We start from the raw sequence: 15473 nt of genomic DNA, 5'->3' as shown, positions 1-15473 counted from the left end.
TGTATTGTTGTATTGTATTGTTAACTCTTATTAACGGATGGGTGGACAAGCATAAAGACCCTCACTATAGATATAAAAAAACTTTCCATTAAAAGAATTGCTTAATTAATAACTTTAAATGAATTAACAATTATACAATGTAGTAATAAATAAGGTAACAGACAGGTTGAGGGCATCATGGTCTGAGTAGGGATAAGAAATCAATTAACTATATGATTATTAATTAAACTTGTAATCACATGATTAAAACTTGTAACCATATGAACTATATGATTGATGATGAAAATTGTACACTTTTGTAACCAAGGAAATGATCTCAGCTTGCTTGCTTGAAGCATACATGATTCTGAGACTATAAAAATAAATCCAAGCAGCTGACAGTCAACCTGCTCCTGCCTTTACCCCTGTGTTGACTCAACTCATTTCACCGACTCTATCCCTCCTGTCAGGTTCCAAGGACCCCTGCAACCCTGCCAACTTTATGTCAAAAATAGGACAGGGAGAAGCCTTTTGCTTTTGAGGTACAGTAGTATTCATTCTGCTTGCTTTCTGTTTTGATTTATTTTTGTTGTTATTTCCCACATTTATTGATTTCATTCCTGTGACATTTTAAGGTGGGGAAAAAAAGGAGAAAAGACAGATTTGTGACCAAGGGAAATAAATTACCAATCTGGAGGGAAAAGAATTAGATGAGGAAGGAGACAAAAGAGGTTTACCTGAGATGAAATAGTATATAAGTTAATATAAATAATCTTGATAGTGAGGAGTCATTTACTAGTATTCAATAGTGGTAATTCTTTTCAGTTGTGAGTTGGTCAGGATTACCACTAAAGTTCCCATTCTTAAATTCTATGATTCTGAGGCAAGAAGGGGAGTGGTTTGAAATATAGGTGCATATCAGCAATCTTAAGTCTGTTCATCATAGTTCAGCACCTTGGCAATATCTAGGCACCTTAAAGAATTTCATAGAATGTTAAAGATCCTCTGATTCAGATCTCCAAAGAAGGGGCCATGACATGATTCTAGTTAAATTTATCAACCATTTTGAGTGGGAAGATTGACTACATCCCATCTTCCTCAAGAGAATGGGTCTTGGAGTGGCTAGGTGGTGCAGTGGATAGAGCACCAGTCCTGGAGTCAGGAGTACCTGAGTGAAATCTGGCCTGGAACACTCAATAATTATCTAGCTGTATGACCTTGGGCAAGCCATTTAACCCCATTGCCTTATGAAAAACCTGAGAGAGAGAGAGAGAGAGAGAGAGAGAGAGAGAGAGAGAGAGAGAGAGAGAGAGAGAGAGAGAGAGAGAGAGAGAGAGAGAGAGAGAGAGAGAGAGAATAGGTCTTGGGCTTCTCTCCAACATAATTATAGACATTTTTTCAGAGTCCCTCAACTGTCCTCCCACTCCAAACTCTTCTTCCATTATTCTTCAGTGGCTCAATCTGGATAGGGGTCCCAGGGTTCCTTATATACTAATCAAACTAATTATAGTCCTGGTTGGAGGTCTCATTGCAGTTGAGCAGGTAAAATTCCATAACCCTCTCACCTAACCTTCGAACTTGAAGCCCACATTATTGCATTACTATATAGGCTCTGTGCTAGATGGGAGGTGAATATATAAAAATCAATAAGGCGAGGTCCCTTCCCCTACTACTCCACCATGAGATTTTATGTATAGTAGGTGTTCAATAAATACTGATGTCATACTATAGCATAGATAGACTATAGATATAAATATAAATATAAAATGGATAGACCAGTCACACTGTTTCAGGATGAGTACAGAAAAAAATTCAGAAGGAGCTACAAATACCTGGAAGGATTTGGGTGTACCATTTTAAGTTAACATATACTCTTTTAAGAATCAGTAAACATTTTAAAGCATCTATGTATCAGACATTGTGTTTAAGCTCTGGGAATACAAAGAACAGTAAAAGAATCCCTGCTCTCCAGAAGCCCACAGTCAAACTAGAAAGATGGGAAGTTTGTTATTCTCTATACAATCATTTTTTCCTTTTTCTTCTTTTTGCATTTACATATATGTGTTATGAGTATTAGACTATAAAGAATATACTGTGCCCTCCAGGAGCAAATAGGTTTAGTGGTTACCAAACTTTTTGATTCCATAACTCTCTCAATAAAACATTTTGGAGCATTCTGTTTCTATATACATTTATTAAATATTTATTTATTTATAAATTATAGAGGAGTTCCCAGCTTAAAACTGCACTATATTTTTGGGACACAAACTATACACGTATTATTTTGCTAATATATACATTACAAAATACATACAAAACATTCTAAAAAGATGAGTTAAAGATGAAATAATTGATATTTAAAAATATTGCATTTATTGATGAAACTACAGTTGTTTTTATCTCATTAAATAGTAATAGTTTATTAATAATTATAGAATGTAAAGCAGTTGGGGAAAGCTAGGAGGCACAATGGATAGAACACTGGCCCTGGATTCAGGAGGATCTGAGTTCAAATTTGACCTCAGACAGTTAATAATTACCTGGCTGTGTGACCTTGGGCAAATCACTTAACCCCATTGCAAAAACCAAAAAAAAAAGCAATGCAATCTATTGAATCACATCATTCATAAAATGTTTAGTGATAAAATAGGTTTCTTTATTTTTCAGTTTTTTGAAGGATAGAGCAGACATATTTAATTTGATCAAATTTCACTTATTTAACCTAATCCTTTTTTTTTAGGTTTTTGCAAGGTAAATGGGGTTAAGCGACCTGCCCAAGGTCACACAGCTAGGTAATTATTAAGTGTCTAAGACCAGATTTGAACTCAGGTACCACTGACTCCAAGGCAGTGCTTTATCCACTGTGCCACCTAGCCACCTAGCCACCCCTAACCTAATCCTTTCAAAAATCCTTTTTAACTTTTTATAATATGTTATTTGAGGGGCTGCTAGGTGGTACAGGGATAGAGCACGGGCCCCGGAGTCCGGATGACCTGAGTTCAATTCTGGCCTCAGACACTTAATAATTACTTAGCTGTGTGGCCTTGGCCAAGCCATTTAACTGCATTGCCTTGCAAAAACTTAAATAAAACAAAATAAAATATATGTTAATTGAAAAAAATAATACAATGATACTCTACCAATCAAAATTCCAAAAAATTACTTTAACAAGTTAGAAAAAATTGTAAGTAAATTCATATGAAGAAATAAAAAGTCAAGAATTGCCAGGAGCCAGAGCGGCTAGGTGGTATAGGTGGTCCTGGAGCCAGGAGTACCTGGGTTCAAATCTGGTCTCAGACACTTAATAATTACCTAGCTGTATGGCCTTGGGCAAGCCACTTAACCCCTTTTGCCTTGCAAAAAAAAAACCTTAAAAAAAAAGAATTGCCAGGAGCTTAATGGAAAAAAGTGCAAAAGAAGGTGGCTTAGCCCTACCTGATGTAAAATTATATTATAAAGCATCAGTCATCAAAACTGCTTGGTATTGGCTAAGAAAAAGAGTGGTGGACCAGTGGAATAGACTAGATGTAAAAGCAGGAGAGGATTATAGTAATCTGCTGTTTGATAAACCCAAAGAGTCCAGCCATTGGGACAAAAACTCCCTCTTTGATAAAAACTGCTGGGATAATTGGAAGTTAGTATGGAAGAAACTTAGATTAGACCAACACCTAACACCCTTTACCAAGATAAGATCCAAATGGTTACAGGATTTAGGCATAAAAAAAAATACTATAAGCAAATTAGAAGATCAAGGACTAGTTTACCTGTCAGATCTATGGAAAGGGGAGCAGTTTATGACTAAGGAAGAGTTGGAAAACATCACCAAAAACCAATTAGATGATTTTGATTACATTAAATTAAAAAGCTTTTGCACAGATAAAACCACTGCAACCAAGATCAAAAGAAATGTAGTATATTGGGAAACAATCTTTACAACTAATGATTCTGACAAAGGATTCATTTCTAAAATATACAAAGAACTGAGTCATATTTTTAGAACAAATAGCCATTCCCCAATTCACAAATGGTCAAAGGATATGCAAAGGCAATTTACAGATGAGGAGATCAAAGCAATCCATAGCCATATGAAAAAATGCTCTAAATCATTAATTATTAGAGAAATGCAAATTAAAGCTTCGTTGAGGTACCACCTCACACCTCTCAGATTGGCCAGTATGACCAGGAAGGATAATGATCATTGTTGGAAGGGATGTGGGAAATCTGGGACACTATTACACTGTTGGTGGAGCTGTGAACTCATCCAACCCTTCTGGAGAGCTATTTGGAACTATGCCCAAAGGGCAACAAAAATGTGCATACCCTTTGACCCAGCAATACCACTACTGGGTCTATACCCTGAAGAGATGAGGAAAAAGGGTAAAAACATTACTTGTACAAAAATATTTATAGCAGCCCTGTTTGTGGTGGCAAAGAATTGGAAATCCAGTAAATGTCCTTCAATTGGGGAATGGTTTAGCAAACTGTGGTATATGTATGTCATGGAACACTATTGTTCTATTAGAAACCAGGAGGGATAGGAATTCAGGGAAGCCTGGAGGGATTTGCATGAACTGATGCTGAGTGAGATGAGCAGAACCAGAAAAACACTGTACACCCTAACAGCAACATGGGAGTGATGTTCAACCTTGAAGGACTTTATTATTCCATCAGCGCAACAATTGGGAACAATTTTTGGCTGTCTGCAAAGGAGAGTACCATCTGTATCCAGATAAGGAGCTGTGGAGTTTGAACAAAGTACAAGGACTATTCCCTTTAATTCGGAGGAAAAAACCCCTAGATGTCTTATGGTTTGATCTGGTTACCTCTGAGAATTCTGTTCTCTTTAAGGAAATGATTTCTCTCTCATCACACCCAATTTGGATCGAAGTACAACATGGAAACAAAGTAAAGACTGACGGAGTGCTATCTGTGGGGTGGGGGTGGGGGGAGGGAAGCAAGATTGGGGGAAACTGTAAAACTCAAATAATATCTTTAATAAAAATTTTAAAAAAAGGATATGATTTCTCTCTCATCACATCCAATTTGGATCAAGGTACAACATAGAAACACAGTAAAGACTGACAGATTGCTTTCCATGGGGGGGGGGAAGTAAGATTGGGGGGAAAATTGTAAAACTCAAATAATATCTTTAATAAAAATAAATTTAAAAATAATACAATGATAAAATAACAGGTCATAACAGTAAAATAAAGTTTTAGTTTGAAGTCATATTTCTCTGTGTATAGTTATCTCCCACATACAATGCAAAAACAAGTGGAGACAAATATCTCGATTAAAATATGCAAATTTTTCAATATAAATTCATTCCTTTTCATGTAACTCTATTTAATGGACACTACTTTAAGAAGATGTGATATAGGGGTGGGTAGGTGGTGCAGTGGACAGAGCACTGGCCCTGGAGTCAGGAGTACCTGAGTTCAAATCCAGCCTGAGACACTTAATAATTACCTAGCTGTGTGGCCTTGGGCAAGCCACTTAACCCCATTTGCCTGGCAAAAACCTAAAAAAAAAGATGGGGATATAGAGTTTGGGGGCTAGCAGGTGGGCTAGTAGAATCTAGAGTTTGCATAGTTATAGTATTGTGTTTAGCAACTGGCATGTTGGATGTTGGATCAGTCTTAGTCCGGAGTCCTAGAAGAAGTAGTAGAAGGAGAAGGAGAAAGATAAAGAGGAAATGGGGTAGCTAGGTGGTGAAGTCAGGAGAAAATGGATGTCAGGAGGACTTGAGTTCAAATCCTACCTCAGACACTTAATTACCTAGCTTTGCAACCTTGAGGAAGTCACTTAATTTCATTATCTTACAAACCCCCACTCAACCATCCCACCTCCCAAAAAGAGAGGAGAAAGAAGAAGAAAAAGGAGTAAAAGGAGGAGGAGGAAATCCAAACCAGATCCCACTTCAAGGATGTGGCTATGAACTTCATCCAGAACAACTGGTTATAGCTTAACTCTGCTTAGAAGTACTTTTGCAGATATGATGATGGAGAGCTATAGAAATCTAAGCTCTGTGGCCCTCCTATTTCTAAATCTGGTGCAAGCTTCCAAGTGAAATGAGAGAAAAAGCCTCAGGTATTTGATCTTCAGAAAACAGGAAGAAAAGGTCTCAGTGAACATCACTCTAGACTCATAAAGTAAGCCTGAGACCCAAGAGTCAACTCTAAAGGAAAATATTTCCAAAGAAGTAGTATCATTGATAGTTGATTGCATTGAAATTTTAATAGAAAACCCAGAAGAATTTCTGTACCTGGTCGAGAAATACAAACAGAACTTTGAAAGGAAGAAATCATTTCCCATAATTTTAAGCAAATATCAAACTTACCCCAAACCCTTTAAGGATAGTGACCTCAAATGCAGTGAATATGGAAAAGATTTTTTTTAAACCACTCAACCTTTATTGGACATCAGAAAATTCATGCTGGAAAGAAACCCCTTAAATTTAATGAATATGGCCCACTTTCAGATAAAACCTGATTCCAAGATCCATGTGGGCAAGTTTTCAGATAGAACCTATGCTTAGGATATAGTCACAAAAGAAAAACTATGAAAGTAATGGGTGTGGCAAAACCTTCCCCCCACCTCCTTAGTAAATCCTTTTTGACTGCTTATTCTTTACTCAACATCTGAAAATTTATTGTAAAGAGAAGTCCTATGAAGGCAGTGAATGTGGGAAAGACTTCATTCACAGAAGGCATTGTATTCAACATTAGGGAATCAATATCAGATGGAAATCCTATGAATGTAATATATGTGGAAAATTTTGCAGTGGCAAATCATCTGTTATGTACCAATGACGCTATATCAAAAAATAACCCTGGCCATGTAATGAAATTTGGGGACATTTTATTCAGATTTATCACTTTGTTGTCAAGAACCTAGGTGATACAAGAAACCTCACTCACATACACATATACAAAAATCCCTTAATATTGATTTCCTCTGTTGTAAACATGGCGCTATTCTGGTTGCCAAATTGCATTTTAAGAAATTTATTGATACTCTTTTCTTGACATCTCATACATTCTCCCAACCCCCAAAGAATCTTCATTTATTTGTTTTTTCCATCTTAAAAAAATATATTTTTTCAATTCTACATCTTGTATCCAATCACCTCTTGGAAGGGAGGTAGTTTGCAAACTTCTTGATAAGTTTCTGATATAAGAGGTTAATCATTACAATAATTAGAGATTCCAAATTGTTGACCATATCAATTTTGCTATTATATATATATTGTATAACAAATATTGTATATTGTGTTAAGTATCAGTTATTTCCTGTGGTCTGAGTTAACTCATCCATCTCTTCCAGATTTCACTAAATTGCCAGTGTATTATAGGTTGTTATTGTTTTAAGAAAACTCCTTTGCAACAATAGTATACTCTCTCAAAACAAATCAAATGCCCCCCCCCAAAAAAAGAATGTACAATAATAAAAGGTGATTGGGTAAATTTTTCTTCTCTTATTCTCTAAACATGTTTTTTTCCCCTATGGTCTATCCATACTGAAAATACCTGAAATTAATTTCATTTATACATTTCTTCAACAAGATTCCAAGATCCTTGAGAATGGAGACTTTGTCTTAGTAAAAGAATTTATTTGTTAACTATGTTACTTACCTTCATTTAGCCAAATTGGCCTTAAAGAAACAAAATCATTCTTTATACATTTTTTTACAGCTACTATTTTAATTTAAAAAATTGTCACAGGCAAACCAATACAAAGTTTATAGTATGGAAATTAGAAAAAAGTAATTTCTTATTTTTGCCTCAGAAATACTAAATATCATTTTATTTTTTCCAATTACATGCAAAGATAGTTTTCATTTATTTTTTATTCATATATTTATTCATATACCAAGATTTGTATTTTTTCATTTTTCATTTATCTTTATGTAAGTTTCTGAGTTTCACATTTTTTTATCTCTTTCCTTTCCCTCACAAGTAATCTTATAAAGGTTATACATGTCCAATCAACTCTAACACATTCCTATATTAGTCATGTTGTGAAAGTAGAATCAGAACTAAAGAGGAAAAAATCATGAGAAAGGAAAAAACCATAAAACAAGTTTTTAAAAAGTGTGCTTTGGTCTGCATTCATATTCCATAGTTTTTTCTCTGGATATGCATGGCATTTTTAGGATTGTCTTTGATTATTATACAGTGTTGCTGTTAGTATGCTCAATGTTCTTCCAGTTCTACACACTTTACTCAGCATCAGTTCATATAAGACTTTCCAAGCTTTTCTGAAGTCTACTTGCTCAAGATTTCTCACAGAATAATAGTATTCCATCCCATTTGTATACCACATTCATATCTTCCCATCTTCACACATTCTTCATTTATCTCTTAACTTTATACTTTTTTTCAACACTGTCTCCCTTTTAATGTCTTTAATGAGTATGAGTCCTGGTCTTTAGACCTTGTTCTGATTAAATCTTCCTGGTGGATTATTTGGAGCAAGTATTTGGTTCCAAATCAATAGATAAAGGTTTGGTGAAGTGATTTCTGGCCATGACTGATCATGGGACTGGTTAGCTAAGGAGTTGGAATTGAATTCATATAGCAAAGAATCTAATTGCTTCTTACTCAAACTCCTTTTTCTGTTTTCTTCCCCAGTATCTTTCAGTAAGGAATAACACTATGAACCATTAAGTAAAGAGATCTTTTCAGTAAAGAATAACACTATGAACCATTAGGTAAAGAGAAGTAAAATCACTGCCCGACAACTTTATTTCCTTGAATGCATTTTTCATATATATATTGTTTCTTGATCTTGGGTGAATAATTTTTTTATTCAGGAATGAGTATCTGGAGACAAAATTGACCAAATCTTGTCACTTCTATGGGCACAAGATTCCTTCCATCTGTCCCCTTCTTTTCTCTCTAATTGCCTTCACTTTAGATCCTCATCATGTCTAGCCTGCACTAATGCAATCTTATGGATTTTGAAAGGTAGAAAGAGCCATTAGATGTGTCCTCAACAAGTGGATTCAAAAATAGATTATTTTTCTGAAACATAGTAGCAGCAGCCATCTGCCTGACCAGCCCATCGGAGGATGACATACTAATTGAGGCACCACAGGAGGATGACATACCAATTGAGGCATCACATTGTGAAAGCCACATCTGCTGAACAAAGGAGTGACTCATCTAGCATGGACACTCTCCCTTTACCCCATCTTGGGAATTCCTTGAGGGGGTAAAAATGATCCTACATGGCCAGGAATATCTCTTGCTTTTAGATGTTCTTTACATGCATGCCTAATGAGCCTGGAACTTTAAGTGTAAGTTTATTGTCCCCTGAGACCTTTAAACATTTTTTAATATAATATTTTATTTTCCCCAATTACATATTAAAATAAGCTTTTTAACATTAAAAATTTTTTTTGAGTTCTAAATTCTATCCCTTCTTTCCCTTCCCCCCTCTGAAAAAAAAAGAAAAAAATAGCATGCTTAAAGCTGCATTCAAACAATATCAGTTCTTGGGGAGGCTAGGTGGCATAGTGGGTAAAACACTGGCCTTGGAGTCAGGAGAACCTGAGTTCAAATTCAACCTCAGACACTTAATAATTACCTAGCTGTGTGGCTTTGGGCAAGCCACTTAACCCCATTTGCCTTGCAAAAAAACCAAAACAACAAAAAACAAACAAACGATATCAGTTCTTTCTCTGGAGGTGGATAACATGCTTCAGCATGAGTACTTTGGAATTGTCATGGATCATTGTATTGTTAAGAATAGCTTTCATTTACCACTCTTCATCATCCAATGTTACTCTTGCTATATACAACATTCTTCTTATTCTCCTCTCTTCACTTTGCACCAATTCATATGAATCTTTCAAGGTTTTTCTGAAATCATCCTATTTGTCATTTCTTACAGTATAATAATATTCCATCACAATCATATGCCACAGCTTATTTAGTCATTACCCAATTGATGGACATCCTCTCAATTTCAAATTCTTAGCTACCACAAAAAGAACTGCTACAAATATTTTTGTACAAATAGGTTCTTTCTCCCCCTTCCCCCCTTTAAAAAACATTTTGGGGATATAGACCTAACAGTGGTATTGCTAGATGAAAGGCTATGCACAGTTTTATGCACAACTAGTTTTGTGCATAGTTCCAAATAAGTCTCCAGAATGGTTAGATCAGTTTACAACTCCACCAATGATGTATTAGTCTCCCAGGACCTTGTGTTGCATGTATACAAGGGGGAGGTAAATTCCCCCAGATCTGACTGGATTGTTCAGTGATGTTCTTGTTACACCTTATCAGCAAATTCCATTTTATAAAAGCTCATTGCTGCCAACTGGTTAATTGACATTGGAGATAACAATGGATGAACATTTGTGAATGATGGTATTAGAAAAGCCTATCCCCTAATGATTACCTGATGACAAAATCCTGATAAGAACAAGTCAGTCATTGTTTGGGGACAGAACTACTTAGTGCTAGCTGGAGGTGGGAAAGGTGTCCTGGATGGAGTATTACATTTAAGGGATTCATCTAGTAAATCTTGAGCCTTTTGTTTTGTGGGGACCACTGGAGAGATTCTCCATTCAGGAATCTTATTATTTAATACCCAAGTTCCAAGCAAAGGCTAAAGAAAAATTAGCAATTTTCCCTCTTATTTTAGATTACAAATGGATAGACTATTTAGTGTATTTCCTTTATTAAGTCAGGTCAGTTTCTTTTAAGGAGACACCTGGATGGTGTAGAAGATAGAGCACTTGATCCTGGAGTTGAAAAAAATCCAAGTTCAAAATCTAGCCTTCGACATTTATTAGCTGTGTCACTGTGGCCAAGTCACTTAACTTCTCAGTTAAGTTTCCTCAGTTTCTTCAACTGTAAATGCAAAAGGTAATAGCATCTATCTCACAGGTTGTTGTAAAGAATCAGACAAGATATTATTTGCTTACCTACTAAGTGTTTAATAAATGCTTATTTTCTTTCTTTGAGATAACTTTTGCTAGTTTGAATGCTTATAGAACTAATAATTAGTATATTTGAAGTTATTTGTTCATAATTACATAGATTATAAAATTCCATTTTTGAAAAACACTGACATAGATCACAGCTACTTGCCTTATTGTGAGATGCTTATAGATTGGAAAGAAATAGGGTTAGACTTGTCTATTGTACTAGAAATACTGAATAATCAATTCCAAGTATTTACTCTTTTTTGGGAGACTGACAATATACGGCTCCTTGACTTAGTAGATAGAGCACTGGGTCTGAGGTCAGAAAGTCCTGAGTTCAAATACAGCCTCAGACAATTCCTAACCTGTCCAAGTCACCTAACCTCTGTTTGGCTTAATCCATTAGAGAAAGAAATGATAAAACCACTCTAGTATTTTTGCCAAGAAAAGTTAATTTAGGCAATGTTGAGATGCTATCACTCACAAAAAGTCAGAAATGACTGAACAATAATGTAAATGAATTAAGTGGTCTAGATTGTAAATTCCTTGAAGGTGAGGAATATTTCATTTTTGCTTTCCTATGCTTAATGCCTAGAACAATATCTTAGCATATGATAGTATGTTTGTAGATTGAGCAATTAAATGGAATTTCCTCCCTGGACTACCTTTCTATATCTCTGTCTAGAGTGTATGTCCATTTCCTCTCTACTGAGCTACAAACTCTCTAGAACTGATAAATAATAGACCTGCTAGATCAAACGTCTCCAGCTCTTTTGTTAGATGCTATAGCAGACGGGAATGCATACCAATTAAAAATATTTATATCATTTTAGCAAAGTAAAAACATTTCCCCCTGGCAAGAGGTTAATGTATATCTCCAAAGAGCCAGATTTTATGCTTCATCAGATCAAAGCCACAATAGAGGTCAGAAACCAAAGGACTAGAAAGCACATATGTGACCAGAAATGTTTGTTACAGGTTCTCTTTCTTACAGACAGCCAAGGACTCTATCCTTCTCAGAAGCATATATTTTATCTTATTTATTTTAATTTTTCCAACAATATAAAACTGGATCTTCCAGCTGTCACTCTAACTCAACATATTATCCTGTCAGCTTGAAGGTAAATATGTTTTTGGTAGGTTTGCATAAATATATATGCTTATATAGACATATATGTGTATATAATATATATACAATTTCTGTTCAGTAACAAGGTGGGGAACATTTTATACTCATAAATTATTTACTAAATCCCTCCAGGCATAATAGGCTCTGTGCATATTCATCAGGACATCATCCATTATTCATGAGGTGTTCACTGTGGCTGCAAGAAGAAAATGAGGTTGTTGATTGAAATGCTAAAAAAAAGGTGGGTCTTTGTCTTTTCTCCTCCTCTTTTCTCCATCTGATTATGCCTGAATGTTTACATAAAAAAACCCCAAACCCAGAAATATTAAAAAAAAACAACCCCACTAACAATGGGAAAAAGGAAATATCATTCCTTTCAAGTGAAAAAGTGTATGGAGAGGAAGGGCAAAACTTAGGGGGAAGAGCAAAAGGTAGATAAATTCAATTTGGTCTGGGGGCCCTGACTGGTGTTTTTAGAAGTATTTGTCCCCCCCCCCCCACCTTTTCCAGATACAAATAGTGACCTTTAGCAAAACCCACTAAGCTGTGTGTTTTACTGAGTTTGGCAAGAATTTAACCCTGCCTTGGCCTTGACATTTTCAGCATTTCAAAATGCTTTCAATTAAGCCATGGAGGTAAAAAAAAACCTACCCCATTAACCTCCTGACTCCTCAGCAGATTGAATAGTCTGATCCCCTAATTCAATATAGTGGAAAGAACATTGGACTTGAAGTTAAAAATCTGAATGCATATTCCAGTTCAACCATCATATGAGTAATTTCCAGATGTTCAATATGGCTGCTAGAAGAAAATGAGGTTGTTGATTAAAATGGTAAAGAAAAAAATGGGTCTTTGTTGGGGTGGCAGAGGAAAAAGCACTAGATCTGTAATGAAGAGACTTCCTGTTTCTGCTGTTTACTAGTTTAATGACCTTAGGCAAGTCATCTCACCTTCTGGATGAACTTCACCTGTTTTCTCATTTGTAAAATGAAAGGGTTGGACTAAATGACCTCTAAGGACCCTTTCTAGAAATGAAAGTCTATGATAAAGAATCATAATATAACAACCATTCTGGACTTAGTATCTACATCTATAAAATGAGAATTATAGTGACACTATTAACTCCCTGGGTGATTGGAGGTTATTAGATTTTGATGCTTCCAAGGATTTGTGATCTCACTGATGTAGGTATTATTTCTAATTAATCCATGACCATGAAAGTCTCATCCATATTCTCTCTTAAATTTTATTTATTTTTGGCAATGGGGTTAAATGACTTGCCCAAGGGCACACAGCTAGGCAATTAGTAAGTGTCTGAGGTCAAATTTGAACTCAGGTCCTCCTGACTCCAGGACTGGTACTCTATTCACTGTGTCACTTAGCTGCCCCCATCCATATTCTCTCTTAAGTCCTCCACAGGAAATCCATCCAATATGCTGTAGGGTTTTTCTTAATTTCTTTTGACTTCATGGGAATATGAATTAAGCACATGGGCTGTTCACCAATTATCCCTAGTTCTAGTCACATAAACAGTCCTCCTTTTCTGTTTGCTCCTTAGATGATCCACAACTTTAATTCTTTTATTTTTTTGCAAGGCAAATGGGGTTAAGTGGCTTGCCCAAGGCCACACAGCTAGGTAATTATTAAGTGTCTGAGACCGGATTTGAACTCAGGTACTCCTGACTCCAAGGCTGGTGCTTTATTCACTACAACTTTAATTCTTTAGAGACTATGATATTCCACAATTCAAAACCATATGGAATTTCTAGAAGAAGGATGATGTTCAAAATAAAACAAACTGGATCTTTTCAGAGAGTAATTTGAAGCTATTAAAAGTACTATCTAAGCATTGGGAAAGAGATTGATCAAGAGAGCCCTGGAGGTAGGAACAACAAGAGTAACTAGATTTCCTGCTGCATAGATTGAACTAATTTTTCCTTTAAAATCTCTAGACTAAGAAAAAATATAGTATATGGTAGGGGAAAAGTACAATGGAGGGAGTTGCGATCAGCAATGGCAACAGTGGAAAAATATGGAAGTAGCTTTTGTGATGGACTTATCATAAAGAATGTGATCCCCCCGTGATAGAGCTGGAGGTTTTGGAACACAGACTGAAGCACATTTATTATTATTATTTTTTGGCGGGTTGCAGGGTAAATGGGGTTGGGTGGCATGTCCAGGGCTGCACAGCTGGGTGATTGGTGGGTGTCTGAGGCTGGATTTGGACCCGGATGCTCCTGGCTCCAGGTCTGGTGCTCTGTCTGCTGTGCCACCTAGCCACCCCTACTATTATTATTATTATTATTATTATTATTATCATTATTATTATTATTATCATCATCATTATTATTATTTTATTTTGTTTTGTTTTGTCTTTTTTTTGTTTTTGCAGGGCAATGGGGTTGGGGGTGGCTTGCCCAGGGTCACATAGCTGGGTGGCTGTTGGGTGTCTGGGGCCAGATTTGGGCTTGGGTACTCCTGGCTCTGGGGCTGATGCTCCATCCACTGCGCCACCTGGGCCACCCTTATTATTATTATTATTATTATTATTATTTTATTTTTTCTCTTTCCTTTACTTTATTGCTCATGAGGGTCTATATTTTTGGGGGGAAGGGTATTATGTTTGTTCTTAAACAAGAATATTTTAGTAATGTATAAAAAACATCATTTGTACAAAAATAAAAATAAATAAATAATGAAAGCTCTAGACTAGGGTTCAGGCTATTGATAAGGCATCTTGATCACCTAAAGCATAAAAAGACTAACTCATGAGGAGTTGATACACCTCAGATGTGACAGATGCCATACTTTTAAGAACCTTATGGAATTGAGGGGGTTTGTGTTTTCTTGAATTATGTGAGTGTTATATAAATTTCTTTTTTTCTAAATATTAGATGATCTATGAATTTCTCATTTCATTCCAATTCTAAGACTGAGCTACCAGATCTGTCTGAATCAGAACTGGTCCAGAACATTTGGAATTGTCTGACAGATACCATGTACAAGGTTTTCCAAAAAATAGTTGGGATTAGGATACTGGAATGAAATGAGACACTCATAGATTATTCAAGTCAAATTGAGTCACCTCAGAAAAAATTTATTTGGCACTTGCTATGTGATCCATACTGTTCTAAAATGGAATACAAAGAAGGGTGAAAATAGCCCCTGCCCTGAAAGAGCTCACAATCTATGGGGGAACAACTTTGTACAAACAAGATAAGTTGGAGAGACAAAGCATAGCTAAAAAAGGGAGAAGTGGGAAAGGTTTCTTTCTTAAAGTGGGATGAGACTTGAAAGAAGTCTGGAAAATTGAGATATAGAGATGGGGGGAGAAAATGAGAGAGAGAGAGAGTGAGAGAGAGAGAGAGAGAGAGAGAGAGAGAGAGAGAGAGAGAATGAGAGAGAGAGAATGAGAGAGAGAATTCC

The sequence above is a fragment of the Macrotis lagotis genome, chromosome 2 (genome assembly GCF_037893015.1).
Source record: "Macrotis lagotis isolate mMagLag1 chromosome 2, bilby.v1.9.chrom.fasta, whole genome shotgun sequence".
Classification (NCBI taxonomy): Eukaryota; Metazoa; Chordata; class Mammalia; order Peramelemorphia; family Peramelidae; genus Macrotis; species Macrotis lagotis.
This window is presented reverse-complemented; position numbering follows the sequence as displayed.